This window comes from Lithobates pipiens, unplaced genomic scaffold (assembly GCF_037356315.1).
Source record: "Lithobates pipiens isolate NorthernLeopardFrog02 unplaced genomic scaffold, aLitPip1_a1.2 Scaffold_19, whole genome shotgun sequence".
NCBI classification, from domain to species: domain Eukaryota; kingdom Metazoa; phylum Chordata; class Amphibia; order Anura; family Ranidae; genus Lithobates; species Lithobates pipiens.
This window is the reverse complement of record NW_027507764.1, coordinates 524,640,298-524,659,998: the sequence shown is the minus strand read 5'-3', so window position 1 is coordinate 524,659,998 and position 19,701 is coordinate 524,640,298. Positions and strand designations below refer to the sequence as shown.

Here is a 19,701-nt window from a genome sequence, read left to right as displayed (position 1 = left end):
CAGGTTTGCATTTATGCTGAGCTCACACTTAATTGGCAAAAGTAGGAGAAAAATGCAGAGAGAATGAAATGACAGATTTTATTGTCCTGACAGAATAACAGTGGGGGGGGGGGGGGCATAAACTGTCCCCACCCACCACATAGGGATGCTGGTAGACAAATAATTGACAGCTTAAACCAGTTTGTGTCAGTTTATTACTTACAAGATCTGCCTGATAATAATGTGGTTGCTATGGTGACCGGCGATGCACAAAGTCATATGTCTGCTAATGTTTCCACTGTTACAGATCTGATTCCTCAAAGTGTTATTAACCCTTCACAGTCAGATTTGCAAGTATCCAGAGGTGAGCCTTTTGCTGACTCGATTTTGCAGGCATTTGCCTTGTCTATGTCAAAATATTTATTAATTATTAAGTTATTGCCACCCCCTTATCCTTCAGGACTAGCTTTTGTATGTAGGGCCCTGATGAGCAGACGCTATTGTTTTTTTTTTTCAAATTTAATTACCTGAAGCTGTAGTTTGGCTCAGAATAATTTCTCTAAAAAAAATCTGGTTTCTGTACCAGTCCAGTTGGGTTGCACTGATTCCCACCTGACCGTAGGTGTAGCTGTCACCGTTAGTGGGTGTGGAACAGCAGCAGGCTGCATGTATTGAATAAAGCCTCTTGCTCAGAAAAATGGTTCAGTGGGTGTGGTTTCCCTGCTATACATTCTGGGAGAGGGTATAAAAAAGGTACCGATGCCATTTTTCTGGGTTAGTTTGTTTTTCCGGGGTCCGTGATCCCAACCCCAGGGCCCTCCTGGCCTGGGGTCTGTGCCGCATGGTCTTGTGCCTCAGGGGCCTGCTTGCCCGAGGCTCTGCAACTAAGAGTGTAGGCCCAGGAATGTCTTGAGACCTACTGATCCAGGGGCGGTCCTGTGCTGTCTCGCCTGCAGGGATAAGCTGAGGAAAGCTGAAGGATCCAGGGGAGGACCGAGCGCAAGGCTGGTGTCGCTGGAGGAGCCTGGAAACCTCAGTTTGAGGATGCATCCCGAATCAATATCCTTACAGTATCGCCTGGTCGGCTGAAAGAATCTGGTACTGTATAATAATTCTTCCTAAAATCTCTCAAGAATCTTTAAGTTTAAATTAACAAGTCTGTGGCAGAGACTTTGTTATGCATCTACTCTCAAGAACCACTAAGTTCAATTGACAAGTCTGTGGCAGTGACTGCTGGATCCAGTCTGTGGAGTCATTTGTCCTCTGGATCTGACTGATACCTCTAAACCGCAATTACCAGGTGCCTGAACTCTCCTTATCCTCTAACCCTCTATTGAAGGACTGTGTCTTGCTTTGGTGTTATCCCTAAATAAATCTTCAAAAAGGACGTGTCTGATATATCTTCATTTGTGATACTTTCCACGGGACCTCCCTAGGATTAAGAGGCGAGTAGAAGAGGGCATGGTAAGCTGGAATAAAACCAGCAGCTCCTTCGGGGGTTAGTGCTACATGTATGGAGAGAAAATATACACAATGCTTTAGATTCTCCTATAATGCAAATTTGTCTGCCCCTGCTCTGTCGGCAGGACCTTCCCATAAATCTGCATCTTATACCAGAGGCGTGTATGAAAGAAGTTCTTTCATGTGAATTGTCGCCTTTAGGTTTACACTTAAATGTTGCGATTAAAGAGAAGATATGGAAGGGAGTATATATTGAATTACCTTAGTTATTGCCTTCTAATGAGGACAATAGACTTAATAAAAGAGACAGAGAAACATTTGATGACAGACGCAGGTCAGTGCCTCGTAATTTCAGCAACTGCCTACTAGCCTTTTATGGGAGAAAGGTGCCCAGAGTTATGCAGTGGTCTAGTCCAACATGTAGAGATAATTTTAGAAGCGTATAAAAAATTTCCAGGTCTTTCCTGTTTTTTCTATGATGAATCTTTCCGGCAAAAGGTTTCCATTTACCAGTCTTTAACCACTACCTTCCCAGGCCAATTTTCAGCTTTCAGCACCCTTGCGCTTTCAATAAGAATTGCACGGTCATGCAACACTGTACCCAAATAGAATTTTTATTATTTTGTTCACACAAAGAGCTTTCACATATCAATAAAAAGAGTGAACATTAAAAAAAAAAACCAAAAAAAAAAAACCAAAAAAAAACCGGAGTTAGACTTACCGGTAACTCTTTTTCTAGGAGTCTTCCAGGACAGCCTCTGAGATATAGGGCTCCTCCCTCCGGGACAGGAAACACATCAACCCAATCAAATAAAAGGTGTGGTCCTCCAGGCCCTCCTCAATTTTACTCCAAGAACCGCCGGAAGGCTCTGAAAGACATAACACACTAACAATCACGTTAGTACACATCCTCACCACTTAGTCCAACTTAAACAACATTGGGTGGGAAACCAGGCTGTCCTGGAAGACTCCTAGAAAAAGAGTTACCGGTAAGTCTAACTAACTCCGGTTTTCTCATATCGTCTTCCAGGACAGCCTCTGAGATGATAAGCAAGCAGCTCACCTTGTCAGGTCGGGACCACTGCCTGGAGGACCTTTCGTCCAAAAGTCTGTTCTTTATCAGACCATAAATCCAGACGGTAATGTCTTGCAAACGTAGAGTAGCTGGACCACGTTGCTGCCTTGCAGATCTCCTCCAGAGAGGCTCCAGCCCTCTCTGCCCATGATACGGAAACCGCCCTGGTAGAGTGTGCCTTTACTAAGGGTGCCTGCTTCCCCTCTAATTCATAGGCTTTAACTATCGCCATTCGTATCCACCTGGCGATAGACGATTTGGACGCCTTGCAGCCCTTGCGGGCGCCCAAAAAATTTACAAAAAGTGAGTCTGACTTCCTGAAGACCTTAGTGGCCTCTAAAAAAAAAATTAATAGACTTCTCCTGACGTCTAACAAACTTAAAGATCTCGCCTCATCCTATCCTGAGGCTGAGAAAAATGTTGGTAAAATAATATCCTGTGTCCTATGAAAAGTGGACACAACCTTAGGAAGAAAACTAGGGTCAGTCTTAAGTACTACCCTGTCCTCTAAAATTAACAAAAATGGCTCTCTGACCGAGAACGCCTGCAGATCACTGACCCTTCTAGCTGACGTGATCGCTATCAAAAAAACAGTTTTTAGTACCATCCACTTAAGTGATGCTCCCTCTAATGGTTCAAATGGATCTCGGGTCAAAGCCCTAAGAACCAAGGACAAATCCCAAGTAGGACAGGTCTTCATTCTCACAGGCCTGGATCTAGCTAAAGCCTTGAAGAAGTTCCTGACAAAAGGATTCTGTTGGAGGGAGGACTGAAGGAAAACACTTAAGGCCGCTACCTGTACCTTTAGAGTGCTGATAGATAGCCCCAGCTCAACCCCTGCTTGCAGAAAATCTAGGACTGCCGGGACCCGGGACTTGCAATCCCCTGTTCTCGCAACCAGGAATTAAACCTCTTTCCTATCTTGGCGTAAATTGCTCTAGTTACTGGTTTACGGCATTCTAACAAGGTCTTAAGCTTGCGGCCTGGTATCTGAGGAACAGATCTTAAGATCACAGGGTTTTTCAGAGAGAGTGGTTGAGTCTGAGGATACAGGATCGGCCCCTGGGAAAGCAAATCCTCCCTGACTGGTAGTAACATCGGAGGATGAACAGCCAATCTCTTTATGCTGGCAAACCAGGGTCTCCTTGGCCAAAAAGGAGCCACTAAAATGAGGTCCGTAGCTTCCGGTCGGAACTTCTGCAGAACCTCCGCCACCATCCTTACAGGAGGGAAGGCATAACACAGGCCGAACAACCATGGATTGGCAAGGGCGTCTATCCCCCTGGCCCGATCCTGTGGGTGAACCGAAAAAAATTGTGTCACCTTCCTGTTGCTTTCTGTTGCAAATAGGTCTATTTCTGGCCTTCCCCAGCATGACACAATCTCCTTGAACACTTCCTTGTTGAGGGACCACTCGTCCTGACCTATCTTCTGGCGACTGAGAAAGTCGGCCAGCAAATTCTGAGTTCCCTTCAGATGAATGGCTGATATTGAGGACAAGTTCTTCTCTGCCCAGCAGAAGATTCTGTCCGCAATCACCTGCAGCGCGGGGCTTCTGGTTCCCCCTTGCTTGTTTAGGTAGGCTACTGCTGCCACATTGTCTGACCGAACCTGCAGATCCCTGCCCTGTAACTGGGACTGGAAGGTTTCTATAGCCTTCCAAACTGCCAGATGCTCCTTCTGGTTTGAGGAACAACCTGCCTCTAGATTCGACCAGGTACCTTGGGCTAAGATTCCCTCTAGGTGGGCCCCCCAACCCAGCGCACTGGCATCGGTCGTGACCACCATCGTAGCTTGTGGGGACCAGGGAAGACCCTTGTCTAGGTTGACCTGGGCCCGCCACCACCACAGAGACCTCCTGACGGCCAAGGATAGGGGCATAACCTGATCCAAGCTCTGCTCCCTGCCATCCCAATAACGGAGCATAAGTCTCTGCAAAGGGCGCTGATGCCTTGCCCAGGCCACCGCTGGAAAGCATGATGTCATCAACCCCAGGACTCTCATAACCTCCCTGATCTGGGCTTCCCGACCTAATTGAAGCTGGGCTACCGCCTGCTCTAGCTTGTTGATCTTCTCCGCAGGAAGAAATACCCTCATCTCCACCGAAGAAATCCTGTATCCTAAATACTGGACTTCCTGTGAGGGGGTCAACTGAGATTTTTCCTGGTTTATTAGCCACCCCAGTGAGCGCAGGAAACCCAAGGCTTCCTGCACATCCTTCTGCAGCTGTTGGGCTGACTGGGCTATGAACAGTAGATCGTCCAGATATGGAATCACTGTTATAGCCTTGAGCCTTAACGGGGCCAGTGCCTCTGCCAGAACCTTTGTAAAGATCCTTGGTGAGGCTGAAAGCCCGAAAGGCAGAGCTCGAAACTGGAGGTGTAACACACCCGTGTTCAACCTCACCGCCAACCTGAGAAACCTCTGGGACTCCAGATGAATCGGGATATGCAAATATGCATCCCTGAGATCCACGGTGGCCATGTGACAGCCCTGAAACAGAAACTTGGTCACCGAGAAGAGTGACTCCATACGGAACCGCTTGTATTTTATGAACCTGTTCAGGGGGCGGAGATTCAGTATTAGCCTGAATTTTCCCGAAGGTTTCTTTAAACCCCCAAGCCTCGCTCCCCCGGAGGCACCTGCACCAGTACTTCTTGGTCCACCAGATCCCCCATTAGAAGACCCAGAGCCTTTGCCTTCTCTTGGTCCCTTGGTAACCTGGTTACCTGAAAATTTGGGAGGGGAACTGAACCAAACTCCAACCTGTACCCATTCCTTATTACATCTCGAATGAACGGACTTTCGGTTGAAGTGTCCCATTGTGGAAGGAACTTCCCCAGTCTTTCTCCCACCGGGACGCAGGAGTCACTGGGTTTTAGTGGAGGGTTGAATAGGATTCCTCCTCTGCCCCTTCCCTTGTGACCCATCCAATGTTTTTTGGGGCGAACCTCCCTTTCCTGCAGGTTCTGCTGCCTAGAGCCTCGAAAAAGGCACTTCCCTTCATGTTTCTTTTTCCTTTCTGGGAAAGCTTTCTTCCTATCCTGTGTGCGCTCTAACGCCTCCTGCAGGCCGGGTCCGAACAAATAGTCCCCTGAAAATGGTAATCCACAGCTTCAATTTCGAAGCTGCGTCACCTAACCAGGTTTTAAGCCAAACGGCTCTTCTGGCAGCGTTCACTAGTGCTGCAGATCTAGCAGCCAATTCGACTGATTCTGCAGAGGCATCGGCCAAAAACCCCACTGCCTTGAACAGTAGCGGAAAGGACTTCAACAGCTGTTGCCTGGAAGTGCAAACTGAAATATGCGATTGTAACTGTGTAAGCCAACACTCTAAGTTTCTGGCCACACAGGTAGCTGCTAAGGCTGGTTTAAGCCCAATGGAAGAGGCATCCCAGGCCCTCTTAAGCAGCATGTCTCCCCTCTTATCCATAGGATCCCTGAGTTAACCCATATCATCAAAGGCCAAATCCGTGTTTTTAGAGACTTTAGCCAAGGGAGCATCCAATTTGGGAACCTTGTTCCAGGGATGCACCGCATCCCTCTCAAAAAGGAACCTCCTTTTAAGGCTACCTGAAAAAAAATGGCCTTTTTTCCGGTTGTTCCCACTCCAGTAGAATCGCCTCAACCAGCGATTTATGGACGGGGAATACCCGGTCTTTCAGCACACTCGACCCCCTGATACATCATGTCGTGTTTTGAAAGCTGGACCTGTTCTTCCCTGATCTCCAAAGTGTCATATATTGCCTTGAGGAGGTCACCCACATCGTCCAAAGACAGTTTGTATCTGGCTGATCTAATGGATTCTTCCTCCCCCTCTGACTCAGAAGTAGATTGTCCTAGAGGAGGCTAATGACCTAGGTAACCTCTCCTTATCCACCTCCTCCTCCTGACTTGGTTCAGACAAGGAGGGCATACTCACGGCCCTGGGTAAAGAGACAGAAGGACCCTGCATCCTATCCATCATGCTCTTGAATGACTGGAAGGTGGATGCTATCTCATCCTTTACGGATGTCAAAACCTTGTGGCAAGCTGCCACAGAGTCCTCTTTCACCAGGCTACTGACACAATCCGGGCAAAGCGGCTTCTCCCAACCGGTGCCCAACTTAGCCCCGCACACGGCACATTTCCTTCTGGGCAAAGGTATCTGGGCTCTGTTTAACCTAAAAAAGAAAAAAAACAGGGTCCCATTAAAATACCACCCCACTGTGCTTCTAGGGTCTGCCTAGGAAGTGCCCCCCCTCACCAGCAGGTTCTCCACCCCGGGAGGGTACTAAGGTCAGAGTGACCCCTCCACCCCCCAGTGTAAGTCCTGGTCTGCCCTCACCAAGCTTACCTGAGAGGTACTGGAGCCTGTTGAACCGGAGTCCACCTGCACAACTGCGCCCTCCATGGTTCCAGTGTCTTACTCAGTCTCTCTGAGCCTTCACACCGCTCCAGGCAACCCTGTAGTCACACCACCACGCCCAAAGGACTGAAACAGGTCCTGCGGCGCCCCCAGATGATGCAAATCCGGCGGAAGTGAGTCTCTCCCACTTCCGGATGCCGGATCGCAAAGACTCCGCCCCCAACGCCGTGCGTTCCTTACAAACGCACCGCTCACAGTACCCGAACGCCAGCCGGTGAAACGAACGTCTCTCGCCCGCCATCCGACCGACCAGGTACGAGCGGTTAGCGCTACAGAGTGGGAAGATTGCCGCCCATCGGGGTCCCGTTCTCTCCGAACGTTAAATGGCAGCGGGGACTGATAGCTACCCTCTCCTCCCTCCGAACGGACCGAGGGGTGCTAAGGGTCAGGTCCACCAGGTGCTCCCCCCAGGACAACCCCGAGAAGAAGGAGCTCCCCTTACTAGTTCCGACGTGCTCCTTCCCGTCCGGCAGGAAACACAAAAACTGAGGAGGGCCTGGAGGACCACACCTTTTATTTGATTGGGTTGACGTGTTTCCTGGAAGACGATATGAGAAAAAAAAAAGTGTATATATGTGTGTGTGTGTGTGTGTGTGTGTGTGTGTGTGTGTGTGTGTGTGTGTGTGTGTATATATATATAATTTTATTTTATTTTTTATATATTATTTTCTACTTTGTTTTAAAATGAATCCAATAAAATCTAATTTTGTCATAAATTTAAGCCAAAATTTTTATTTTTAATTAATTTTTTTTTTTATTTGGCTGCATGTCTGGTAAAAAATAAAAATAAATCCCATTAAGTGTATAATAATTGGTTTGTGTGATCAGGGACATGTGTGCAGATGATCACAGACATGATTTTAGTGTTACATATGTGGGGACAGGTGTTTTTACTGTGAGGGGACAATGTTTTGGGGACACTGTTTACTTTGTGTGGGGACACTGGGCTGGTGATCAGTGTGTAAAAACAGCTCATACTCCTTGATCACCAGCTGGCTGCAGCGATCTGCTCTCCTCTCCTCACTGACAACTTCAATGTGAGGAGAGGAGAGCCGATCACCTAGCAACCAGCTCTCTGTTTACATCACATGACGGCTCGGATTGGCCCCCCTGATCACATGACGGGTGTGTCCAATCACAGCCCTCCTGCCGATCGGAGATGTGCCTTGTCAGGGCGACTCGAGCCCTTCTGAGAGACTTTCTTGAACGTCCACTCAGAAGGAAGGAGCACCCACCCAGCTGTATATGTGCAGTGGCTGGGTGGGACGTGGTTAAAATGGGGTATGAAGTATGCCGGCCTTTGGCTGAATCTATTGCTTCTTTGCTAAGTATTTACCAATGAGGATGTTCTATCTCGTGTCATTATTTTAAACTTTTTTCTACCTTTTTAGAATGGGTGGTTAGTTATCGTTTGGGTTCTTATAATTGGATGCAACTGCTTTTTAGCTAACATGGCCACCCTCTATGCAAATTTCAGCTGGCTCCTTAGGAAATTCGTACAATATATAGTCAGCTTTAGTCAAATCTCCAAAAGCACACTAAAAAACGCATTAAATCAAAGTCAGCCAAGGAGACAGTATTTACACTTTGCGGAAATTTTCATTAGTTGACCCCAATGCTACAAAAGAGAAGGAGAATCTTCAACCAGACTTGTAAAAATACAGATCACTAACCAATTTTACACAAAAAAAATAAATAAAGAAATAATTAGGACAAGCTTCATTGCGCATTTTTATTCTTCGATAAGGAGCATCAGATGACTAAATTCTAATATCAGGAGTCAAAATATTACTTTTTTTGCTTATTGTTGGAGACACAGCCCCGATATCAAAAGGATATATTTCACTGCTTGCCTTTGCCATTGATTGGTCTGTTCTTGTGGGCATCACTGGAAAGGAAGGCTTCAAGCTTAGGACGGCTACAGATACGGGTGACATAGGCAGATAGAAGAGGGGACCCTGAAAGGCAGTCTGGAGCCAACACCTGGTGTTTCCTGAGTAGGTCCACAAGGTTATAATCTGCAAAGGAAATCTAGGAGGAAAAAAAAAAAAAACCCATTTAGGATTATGGCTAAAAAGGTCATGTAGGTGTCAATATTGGAAAGTATGATATAGTACCCCCCCCCCCCCCCCCGACACACGTGGGATTTAGTTCAAATAATAAGGACCAGTTCACACCACATGCAATCCAGTGTATTTTTATCTGCATCAAAACACATGCAAAGTAGGTTCACTGCAGTATGGTCAGTCCAAGAAAAAAGGAGAGAAAAAGGAGAGAAAAAGGAGAAGAAAAAGGAGAAGAAGGAGAAGAAAAAGGAGAAGAAGGAGAAGAAAAAAGGAGAAGGAGAAGAAAAGGAGAAGGAGAAGGAGACGAAAAAGGAGAAAGGAGAAGAAAAAGAAAAAGGAGAAAAAAGGAGAAGAAAAAGAAAAAGGAGAAAAAAGGAGAAAAAGGAGAAGAAAAAGAAAAAGGAGAAAAAAAAGAAAAAGGAGAAAAAGGAGAAGGAGAAAAAAGGAGAAGAAAAAGGAGGAGAAGAAAAAGGAGAAGGAGAAGAAAAAGGAGAAGAAGGAGAAAAAGGAGAAGAAGAAGGAGAAAAAGGAGAAGGAGAAAAAGGAGAAGGAGAAAAAAGGAGAAGAAAAAGGAGAAGGAGAAAAAAGGAGAAGAAAGGAGAAGAAAGAAAAAAAAAGGAGCTAGCTGTTGGCACCCCACATTGCTTTTATTTTTATACTTTTATTTACTTTATGTGATCACTAAGTCTTAAATTTTACTGAATTATTTGACTTCCAAAATAAATTTGCCGGTTAAGACCGTCTGACCCGCACCATGTGGAGCTTTCTTTTTCTTTTTCCTCTGTTGGCTTAAAACCCACAACATCTTCTACCCCATTTTTGGGGGTATCTGTGCTGATCGGGTCACGTCTGAGCTGGACAAGAAACTACCCTGGCGTTCCATTCGTGAGCTACATCGTGTGGTCCACAGCTGTCTGGAGTTTCCTCACCAACTTGACGGACCTTCACTGATCCATCCTTTGGTCCTAGGTCAGGACCGCAAGCCTTTCAGACTCAGCCGTCGTAAGACCGTGTGAGTCCAACACAGTCGGTAAGAGTACCCATTTATTTTTCTAAAGTCTACAGACAAGTCGATAAACTCGGGTGTACCTGACTAGCAAGACCCTCATCCCACCTGAATTGGTTTAATCACTCTTACACCAGTCACTTCACGGAGTCTTTCCCCTATTCCAATTGGACTTTTCTTATATGATCATGGACTCTTCTATGTGACCACTTTTTTATTTTTTTGTTTATGTGTGTTTATCACATTCACTATTGCTGAAGCGCTACACTATTTTTACCCCAAATTGTTGAACTTTGTTTGTTTTAAGTGTTGGCAGCTGTTCTTTGTTCAATTAAGTTATAGCGCAGTGTTTTGCCCCTCTTTTTTCAGAAGAAAAAGGAGAAGGAGAAGAAAAAGGAGAAGGAGAAGGAGAAGGAGAAGGAGAAGAAAAAGGAGAAGGAGAAGGAGAAGAAAAAAGGAGAAGGAGAAGGAGAAAAAGGAGAAGAAGAAAAAGGAGAAGGAGAAAAAGGAGAAGGAGAAGGAGAAAAAGGAGAAGGAGAAAAAGGAGAAGGAGAAGGAGAAAAAGGAGAAGGAGAAGGAGAAAAAGGAGAAGGAGAAGGAGAAAAAGGAGAAGGAGAAGGAGAAAAAGGAGAAGGAGAAGGAGAAAAAAGGAGAAGGAGAAAAAAGGAGAAGGAGAAAAAAGGAGAAGGAGAAAAAAGGAGAAGGAGAAAAACGAGAAGGAGAAAAAGGAGAAGACTACATCAAGTGGCTCAAACTAACCAATCTCGAATGCCATTTGCTATAATAGCAATGGACAGACCTAGCTGGGACCGAGGCTCTTGGAGGGGACTGAATGCAAGCCTCTTGCCTTGTGATTATGGGCCCTCGAATTTGGGGGAACGGTGCTCTTTGTGAGCTGTATTCCTGGGGACACCTGAGGTGGTTTTACTTGGATTCAGGTCTGTGCCCCCCCCCCCCCCCCCCCCCCCAGGACACACAGACTCTGGATATGTATTTGCCATATTAGCAATAGGCTGAATCACACTATTGGGACACAAGCTCTCAGATGCCAATATTACCTCCATCCACCTGTCTGTTCTCTTGTATAATGTAAATGAGTCTAGCCTGGCTTGACACAGATTCTAAAGAATATTTCACCAATTGTTTTGTTGTTTGTGCCAATTAACCTGCAATTGAATGAAGGAGTCCAGTGTTGATTAGATAATTAGCTCATGCTAATTAAGTTAGGTTTTAGTCACCCCACTGTATATATTTTGTGTGATATCTCAAATAAAAGGTTATTCCTGGTGTACTTCAAGATTCTACAAGCTATTTTCGGCTAGAGTTGTATTCATTGCAGCTATGAGAATATATCTCTCTGATCGTCAGTATATCCTGCTTCCTCTAATCTGACTGAAGCACTCAATTGAGTGTGGGATCGGATCCATCACAGTAATTATTTCAGTAATCAGGATTATTATTCTTTATTTGCAATGCAGCTTGCCAGGCTTGTATCAAAAAGGTGCCATCTTTTCAGCTCAAACACAGCCAGGTAATGAAATCCTTCAGCGCCTAAAAGTTGTAGATGTGGCTAAATGGACCAGAGGCCCTCCATTAAAAGCAGTGCAAAGCCCAGTAGACACTTCCTTAGAACAGAAGGCATGTACACGTCTAGCTTGTAACACAATGAACCAGAATAGCTAGTTAGAACAGGTAGGACCCATTATATAGCCAGACTGCATAGAGCCTGAAAACCTTAGACTTACTGGTAACAGCATTTCTAAGGCCGCGTACACACGGGCGGACTGTCCGCCCAACTAGGTTCGTCAAACAGTTTGACAAACAGTCCGTTCAAAATTTGCATGAGCAGACTTGACCACACACGACGAACGAACAGTCCGCTGAAAACTTGCGCGATGACGTGAACGGCACGTACGATGGGACGAGAGATTCGAAGTCCTATACACTGCAATGCAACCTTCGGCGTGTAAATCCTTTCTGAGCATGCGCGGAACTTAGTTTGACGAACAAGCCTACACATGAGCGGACTGTCCGCTCAAACCAAGTTTCAGCGGACAGTCTTACGGAAATTCCGAAAAACTTTGTTCGTCAGACTGTCCGCTGAAACTGTCCGCTGAAGCCCACACACGAGCGGACTGTCCACTGAAACACTGTTCAGCGGACAAAGTTGGACGAACAGTCCGCCCGTGTGTACGCGGCCTAAGAGTCTCAGGACAGCACCTGGAGAGCTCACAGCTTCACCCATTTTCTCCAGGAAACATAGCAATACCACCACATCGTATAACACAATCAGGGCGGATTAGACACGGTCCTGAAAGGCTTGTAGAAATACCATTACCGGCAAGTCTAAGGTTTTCTCACCTAGTCTTTCAGGACAGCACCTGGAGATAAGAGCACTTATTCTAGGGTGGGACCACTGCCTGCAGGACTTTCCTGCCGAACAATTGCTTCGACACAGAGCAAGTCCAACCCTTTAGTGGTGGGTAAAGGTGGAAAAACGCATCAACCTAGGCACCTTGCAGATCCATCCTGGAGAAACCCCTGCTTGTTCCACCCAGGACATTGCTACTGCCCGTGTTGAATGGGCCACTACCCCTGAAGCTTTGCAGACTTCATTGATGGCCATAAGAATATAAACAGTGAATTTGATCATCTGACTTCTAGATAGCCTGGATGTACGAAGGTGTATACTGCACTATGAAAAGCGCTTTCCTTAGTGCCGGATGTTGTAGGGCAAAAAGGTTGGGAGAACCATTTCCTGTGACTTATGAAATACTGTTGAAACCTTCGGTAGAAAACCTCATTAGCTTGAAGGACACCGACACTCACTGGTTCCTTTTTTAAGGGCATTGCTTGCCCATTTTTATTAAAAGAAAGCTCAACAAAGATGTTTCCCTCGCATGGATTTCAGCATTCCTTTTCATCAACAAAACTACATTCGGCCTAGTTGGCTCTCACTTGCAGCACTGCTGCTCTGGCCTTACACTCCATGCCCTTGTCTGTTTCATACAGACTGTTTCACCAACCACCTTGGTGCACACAGCTAGCAGCCTCTTGCTGCACTGGCTCCCCCGTGGAGCCCTCCTGACTCCTGGTACTCAGACTTCCCATCTGCCAAGGTGGAGCCCAGAACCATGGTCAGGTCACTACTAAAACCCCAGCACATCCCTGACCAATCAGTATGCCTGGCTGTTCTCAAACTCAGGACCCAGGACTAGGGATTCCATCCCACCCAGATCTCTCAGAAATCCCTGAGCTCCAGGTCCCAAAGTGGACTTTAGAAAACACCCAGGAAACAAAGGCCAGTTTCCGCTTCATGTTACATGCTCCCTGGAGCCCCATCTGGGGTCACGTCCCCCTTTTAGACCCTGGCAGGCCAACGCTCTATATCTATGTCTGATAACTTTTGCCTATTAATGTAATGATCATGTTTTACAATGTAAGCCTATGGACAATTCTATAGCTTAGTATTTGGCGCCATCTAGCGGCCAAACAGGTAGTGAATGGAAACGAATATTGCTTTCAAAAAGCACAAAGAAAGACTGAATACAGGAAGGGATTGATTTACATTTGAAGGTTGACTTTTACCCAGGATGCTTGATGACCTACCCATGGACACCCTCTTGCACTGCATGCTGGGTAGGACATAAAAAAGGAGCAAGAGCGGCCATTTTAGGGCTCTTGGGATCGCATGGCCTGCCTGTGAGGAGGCCTCCCATGAGAAGGGACTTACAGCCATCGCAGAGCGCAACTTCAACAGTTTGTGTGAGTGACCTGACAGTGCCAGAGACCGGATTGGAGAGATCCAGAGACACTCGTTTGAGCATCAGAGGACCGAGTTCACCTAGCAGAGTGGAATGGAGCAACGAACCCAGCTGAAGGATTAGCAAGCTGCAGTCACTGGACCAAAGCTACTACACGGCGCTCCGATCCAGTTGGTGAGTGGGTTACGGCCCACAGTTTGTTAACTTCCACACGCAGTTAGACTCATACACAGGCTTCACTGGGATTTATAGTTCCACGGAGGAGCAGAGCAACCGACACTGTGCAGACTTGAGGCCTATCTACTCTGGTGTCTTAAGCCTTGTAATATAGTTACTGAAGTTTTTTTTTTTTTCTTTTTTTTACCACTCAGTAAGATTTGTTATTTATGGATTCTAATCAGATTAACTGTATGAATCTTATCCTGTATTCTTAACATCATTGTGGCAAAAATTTTGTTTTCTTTTCCCAATCTCTCTTTTTTTTTTTTTTTTTTCCTTTATAAGCTTAATTCAATTTAATATTTTCCATTAAAAAGAGAAAACCATACATATTTAGGGAAAAGGAAAATAAACCAACAATAAAATTGACATCTACTTGGTTATCATTGCCATCTTATTCTTACTGCCTTATCTATTTATTTAACTCCTTATTTAATTAGATTTTCCACACCCACCCTACCATCTTCTCTCCCGTCTGTTGACCTTCCCCATACCCACTACTCTTTATTCCATTAATGCTTGAGTATAATGCTTTGTCTTTTTAAATATTCTCCACTTTTCCCACGTTCTGCGGTATTTTATCATTTTATTTTCCTCCATTTTTCTTAGGTATTCCATATTATTGATATATTCTATTCTTTGGATCCAATCTCTGATCAGGGGTTGTTTCACCTGTAACCAATTTTTTGGTATTATAGCTTTTGCGGCGTTGAGTAAAACGGGTGTTAATGAGTTTTGTATACTTCTTTTGAACTGCTTACTCGTTTTTACATCTACCCCTAAAAACAAACATTCCCCTGGGGTTAAAGGTATTTTTTGCCCTGTTATTTTCTCTATATATTCTGTTATTTTACTCCAATATTGGTTTATTACTGGGCATTCCCACCAGAAGTGGAATATCGTTCCCGGTATCCCACATTCTCTCCAACATAACTTGGAGTTGGATGGCTCCATTCTGTGTAATTTATCTGGTGTTAAGTGCCATCTCATTAGGCACTTATAATTTACTTCCATTGATCTTATATCAAATACAGAATGATATATTGAGTTAATCATTTGGGTCTCATCAACTTTATAGCCCAAGTCCTTCTCCCATTTAGCTATAAATGGGATATTTCCTTGGCCTTCTATTTCCGATAAACAGTCATATAGCTGTGAGACACAATGTTTAACTGCTATTTTCTTTATACATAATTTTTCCATTGCTGTTAACCTTTTTTCATTTCTTATTGGTTTTGGGATGGAATTAACGAAGTGTTGAATCTGGAGGTATTCCCAGTCTTTCAATATTTGCCAATTGTGCTTCGTCATTAAATCTTGTTTTGACATTAACTTCCCCTCCCTTATGATGTCTTTTAATTGTAAATCCCTCATTCGATTCCCTAGTGATGTGTCGTGACCTGGTGTAAAAAAACTCGTTCCCTCGAGAGGGATTAATGGTGAATTATATTGCCATTTATTTTTACGCTGTGTTGTGTCCCATTTTTTTAGTGCCGTTAAAGTGATTTCGTGCGTCCTACTACTAATTGCTCTAAATTTTGGTGGAATCCATATGTTTTTTTTTTTATTGTGACCCAGTCAATATCTCCTCCATTTTTACCCATTTCTTTTTCGTGTTTTGATTTGTCCATTCAACCAATCTCGTAAAAATAATTGCTAAATATCTGTGAATGTCTGGTAGTGCCATTCCTCCCCTATTTTTTTTCCTAGTTAATAAATTAAAATTTTATCCTGGGTTTTTTATTTTGCCAAATGAATTTTAAAAATAATGTTCTTAGTATATTAAAAAAACCTATTGGGATATTTATCGGAAGCATTTGCATTTTGTATATAATTTTTGGTAATACCACCATCTTCAACACATTGATTCTTCCCATCCAAGATATTATTCCTTTATTCATCTTCATTAATAACGCTTTGATTTTGTTTATCAACGGGATATAATTAGCCTGATATAACCCCCGAATTGTCTTTGTTATTTTGATCCCTAGATATGTTATTTCTTTTTTTTCCCATGTGAAAGGGAATTTATGCCGTATCTTTTCTTCTTCGTGCGGATCTAGTCCGATATTCAGGATAACTGTTTTAATTGGGTTTATTTTAAAATTAGAAAGGGCCCCATAGTCTCTGATCTCCTTCATCATACCTAATAAAGATGTTTGGGGGTTGATCAAATATAGGAGTATGTCGTCCGCGTATGCCGCCACTTTATGTTCTCCCCCCCCCATTCTTATTCCTTCTATGACTGGATTGTTACGAATTTTTGCTAATAAGGGTTCCAGAGCTAACACGTATAGCAATGGCGAGAGGGGACACCCCTGTCTTGTACCATTTTGCATATCGAAGGCGGACGACATACTCCCATTTACCCCCACTCTGGCTGATGGATATGTATATAGATTGTTTACCCATTTTAGCATTTTTGGGCCAAGTCCCATTGACTGTACTGTTTCCATTATAAAGCTCCAATCGACTCGGTCAAAAGCTTTTTCTGCGTCGATCGAGACCAAAATCATTGGAGGATTGGTTTCCTTATCCTTCCCCATTAATAACGGCGTTCGCAGACTGTTATCTCGGCCCTCCCTCCCTGGTACAAATCCTGCTTGATCTTCGCTGATCAATTCTGGGAGTAGGTTTTTTATCCTCGTTGCCAACACTTTTGCATACAATTTAATATCTGTATTCAACAGTGCAATTGGGCGGTAATTAGAGCAACTCGAAGAATCTTTACCGGGTTTTGGAATTAGTATGATATTTGCTAGAAGTGATTCTTTCCTCAGGAGCTCCTCCTCTGCCAGTTTATTCCAGAGTTTACATAACTGTGGGACCAACAGCTGTTTGAATTTTTTATAATACCTGATGGTGAAACCATCTGGTCCTGGGCTTTTCCCGTTGGGCATGTCCTTTATTGCATACTCAATTTCCTCTGGAGTGATTGGGGCCTCTAAGCTATTAGACATTTCGGGGGTTATCTTTGGTAGGTCTGCCTCCCTCAGATATTCTTGTATTTTAATTTTCCTAGTCTCCTTCTGACTTTCAGTCTCCTTGTTCCTAGTTGAGTATAGGGCGCTATGTTTTGAACGCGTTTGCTATTTCTGATGTTCTGTATTTTATTTCACCATTCGCGTTTTTGATTTTTTCTATATAATTAATAGCTTTTTTATCCCTTACTATTCTGGCCAATTGTTTCCCCGGTTTATTACCCCACATGTATCTTTCTTTAGCTACGTGTTTATAGGTTTTTCTTACTTCTTGCTCCAATCTATTGTTTAGTTGAGTACGTTTATGTATTATTTCTTTATATATGTTTTTATAGAGTTGACACTTATGTTTTTGTTCTAATAAGTAAAGTTCTTTTTTTAAATCATTTAGCTTCTTTTCACTTTCTTTTTTTACCCAGGATCCTATGGATATTAATTTCCCCCTAATCAGAGCTTTGTGGGCCTCCCAGAGTGTAGCCCTTGGGATCTCCTCTGAGTCATTGGCTAAAAAATATTGTTCAATTTCGTATTTAATAGTGTTTTCTGTTTCCACATTTTCCAGAAGGGACTCATTTAGTCTCCATAATCCTTTACTATATTCTCTTCCTAGATCTTTTAATTTTATTATTACAGGTGCGTGATCCGAGAGGGTTATAGATCCTATTTTAACTTCCAATATATTTTCTAGTAGTTCATGATCTACAAATATATAGTCCAATCTAACATACATGTCGTGTACTGTGGAATAGTATGTGTAATCCTTTTTCCTTAAATTGAGTATTCGCCAGGTGTCCATTAATTGATGCTGCAGCATCTTCTTTTTCAGGGTTCTATGTTGTTTGATTTCGTGTACCATACCCAGTGAAGTGCTATCTATATACGGATCCATGGCGAAATTTAGATCCCCTCCCAAGATTATATGGCCCTGTTTGCATGTTTCTAGAATGTTCAGCATTTTGTTTAAATATTTCTTTGGGCCTTTATTGGGACAATATACATTTACCAATGTGTATCTAACTCTTTCTATTAGTCCTTTTACGAATAGGAACCTCCCCTGTGGATCCGTTTTTATTTCTTCTACTTTCCAATTGACTTTTTTAGAGATCCCAATTGCCACTCCCCTAGAGCCCCTGGTTGGGGTGTCTGCATAATACCACGTTGGAAAATTCTGTGTATTTAATCTAATACTTAAGTCTAGAGCTAAATGCGTTTCTTGTAAAAACACAATCTCTACTGAATAACCCTCCAGCTCCCTTAGTATATTATACCTTTTTTTTGGAGAATTCATTCCTCTGACATTGTATGTTGCTATTTTGATTTCTGACATTATACGTATTTAACATTTTTTCTATCCTTTTTTAGTAGAAGTAGTGGTTTCTTGTCAATAGATTTAATCCTCCCCCCCTCCCTCTGCCCACCTCCCTCTCCCCCCCTCCCCGTCCCCCCATTAGATGTATATTTGACCAAATGGTCCGGGACCTTTTATCTGGGACGTCCTCGTTCCAGTTATCCCTTGGCCCTAGGGTGGAATTCTGCTCAATGGTGCCATCGCCCATCCCGTCTTTCTTTGGCGGGGTGGTAAATCCTCGTACAAGGGGCTCCCCTACCCCCACCGCACCCTCCCTCCCCCTCTTCGACCAGAAAGGAAAACGTCACACCCTGCTGGGAGTGGAACTCCCCCCTCTATCTAATTTATGTCTCTATCATTCTCGCCTCCCCCCTATCTCCTCACAAGAAGGGGCGGGACTAATTTTCGTCTCTATTCCCTCCCCTCCACCCCTCCCCCCGGAACCGGGATCCCCAATTTTCCACAAAATTCTGCGGTTTCTTCTAAAAATCATAGTCTTGCTGTGCGGCCATCTTTTCTCCCTATTAAACTTGCCGGAAAGCCCCAATTATATTGCACTTCGTTCTCAACCAGAACTGTCAGTAACGGTTTTAGGGCTCTTCTCCTCTTCAAAGTTTCCAGTGAGATATCTTGAAATATCTGAATACCATTTCCTTCATATCTTAGTGGTGCTTTTGATCTTATATTCTTCCATATTTGGTGTTTTTCTTCTTCATTTTGGAATCGCACTATAATGTCTCGTGGCGTTTCTTGTGGGAGACCTTTAGGTTTCCTTACTCTATGCGCCCTTTCTATTTTTATTTCATTAGTACTTTCTTTGTTCATTAAGGGATTACAGATCTTCCTGATTATATCCGTTAGATCCTCTCGTTGTTGTGCGTCTGGGACACCACATATTCTTAGATTTTTTCTTCTGTGTCTATTTTCTTGATTTTCGATCTTAAATGCTTGATCTTGCTGTGTCATTTTTAAACTTTGTATTTCTGCTTCCAAGTTCTTTATTGTATTCGTGTCTTTTTCCACTTTTTTTTCCACCTCTACCACCCTTTCAAGTATATGTCCTAGGTTCTGATGTAATCTTTCCATTTCCGCTTTCATGGTATTTTCCAGAGCTGCGAACATAGAGATTATCTCATTTTTAGTGGGCAATACTTGAAGGTTATCTTGTTGTGTCTGTTGGGATGTTAAAAATTCAACACTATAATCAGGTTCAGTTATTAAGCCTGTTCCTTCCTCTGGTGGAACGTCAAGTAATACTTCCATGTCTTGTGCGGAGATATTTTGTGTTTGAAGTTTTCTTTTCTCTTTTCTGCTCTTTTCTCTTTCCCTTTTTTCGGTACTTTCTGTCTGTTGGTTTTTTATGTATTGGGATTGAGGTTTTTCTGCCTGCTGTTT

General features: G+C 43.8%; 1 long non-coding RNA gene across 1 annotated transcript in view; it reads right to left on the bottom strand.

Annotated features, from left to right (window-relative positions):
- Positions 1-8,651: 8,651 nt before the first annotated feature.
- Positions 8,652-19,701, bottom strand: part of LOC143998388 (uncharacterized) — a 75,613-nt gene continuing 64,563 nt past the window's right edge. Inside the window, exon 4 of the long non-coding RNA XR_013277899.1 lies at positions 8,652-8,953. This is a non-coding gene — a long non-coding RNA (uncharacterized LOC143998388). The remainder of the gene's footprint in view (positions 8,954-19,701) is intronic.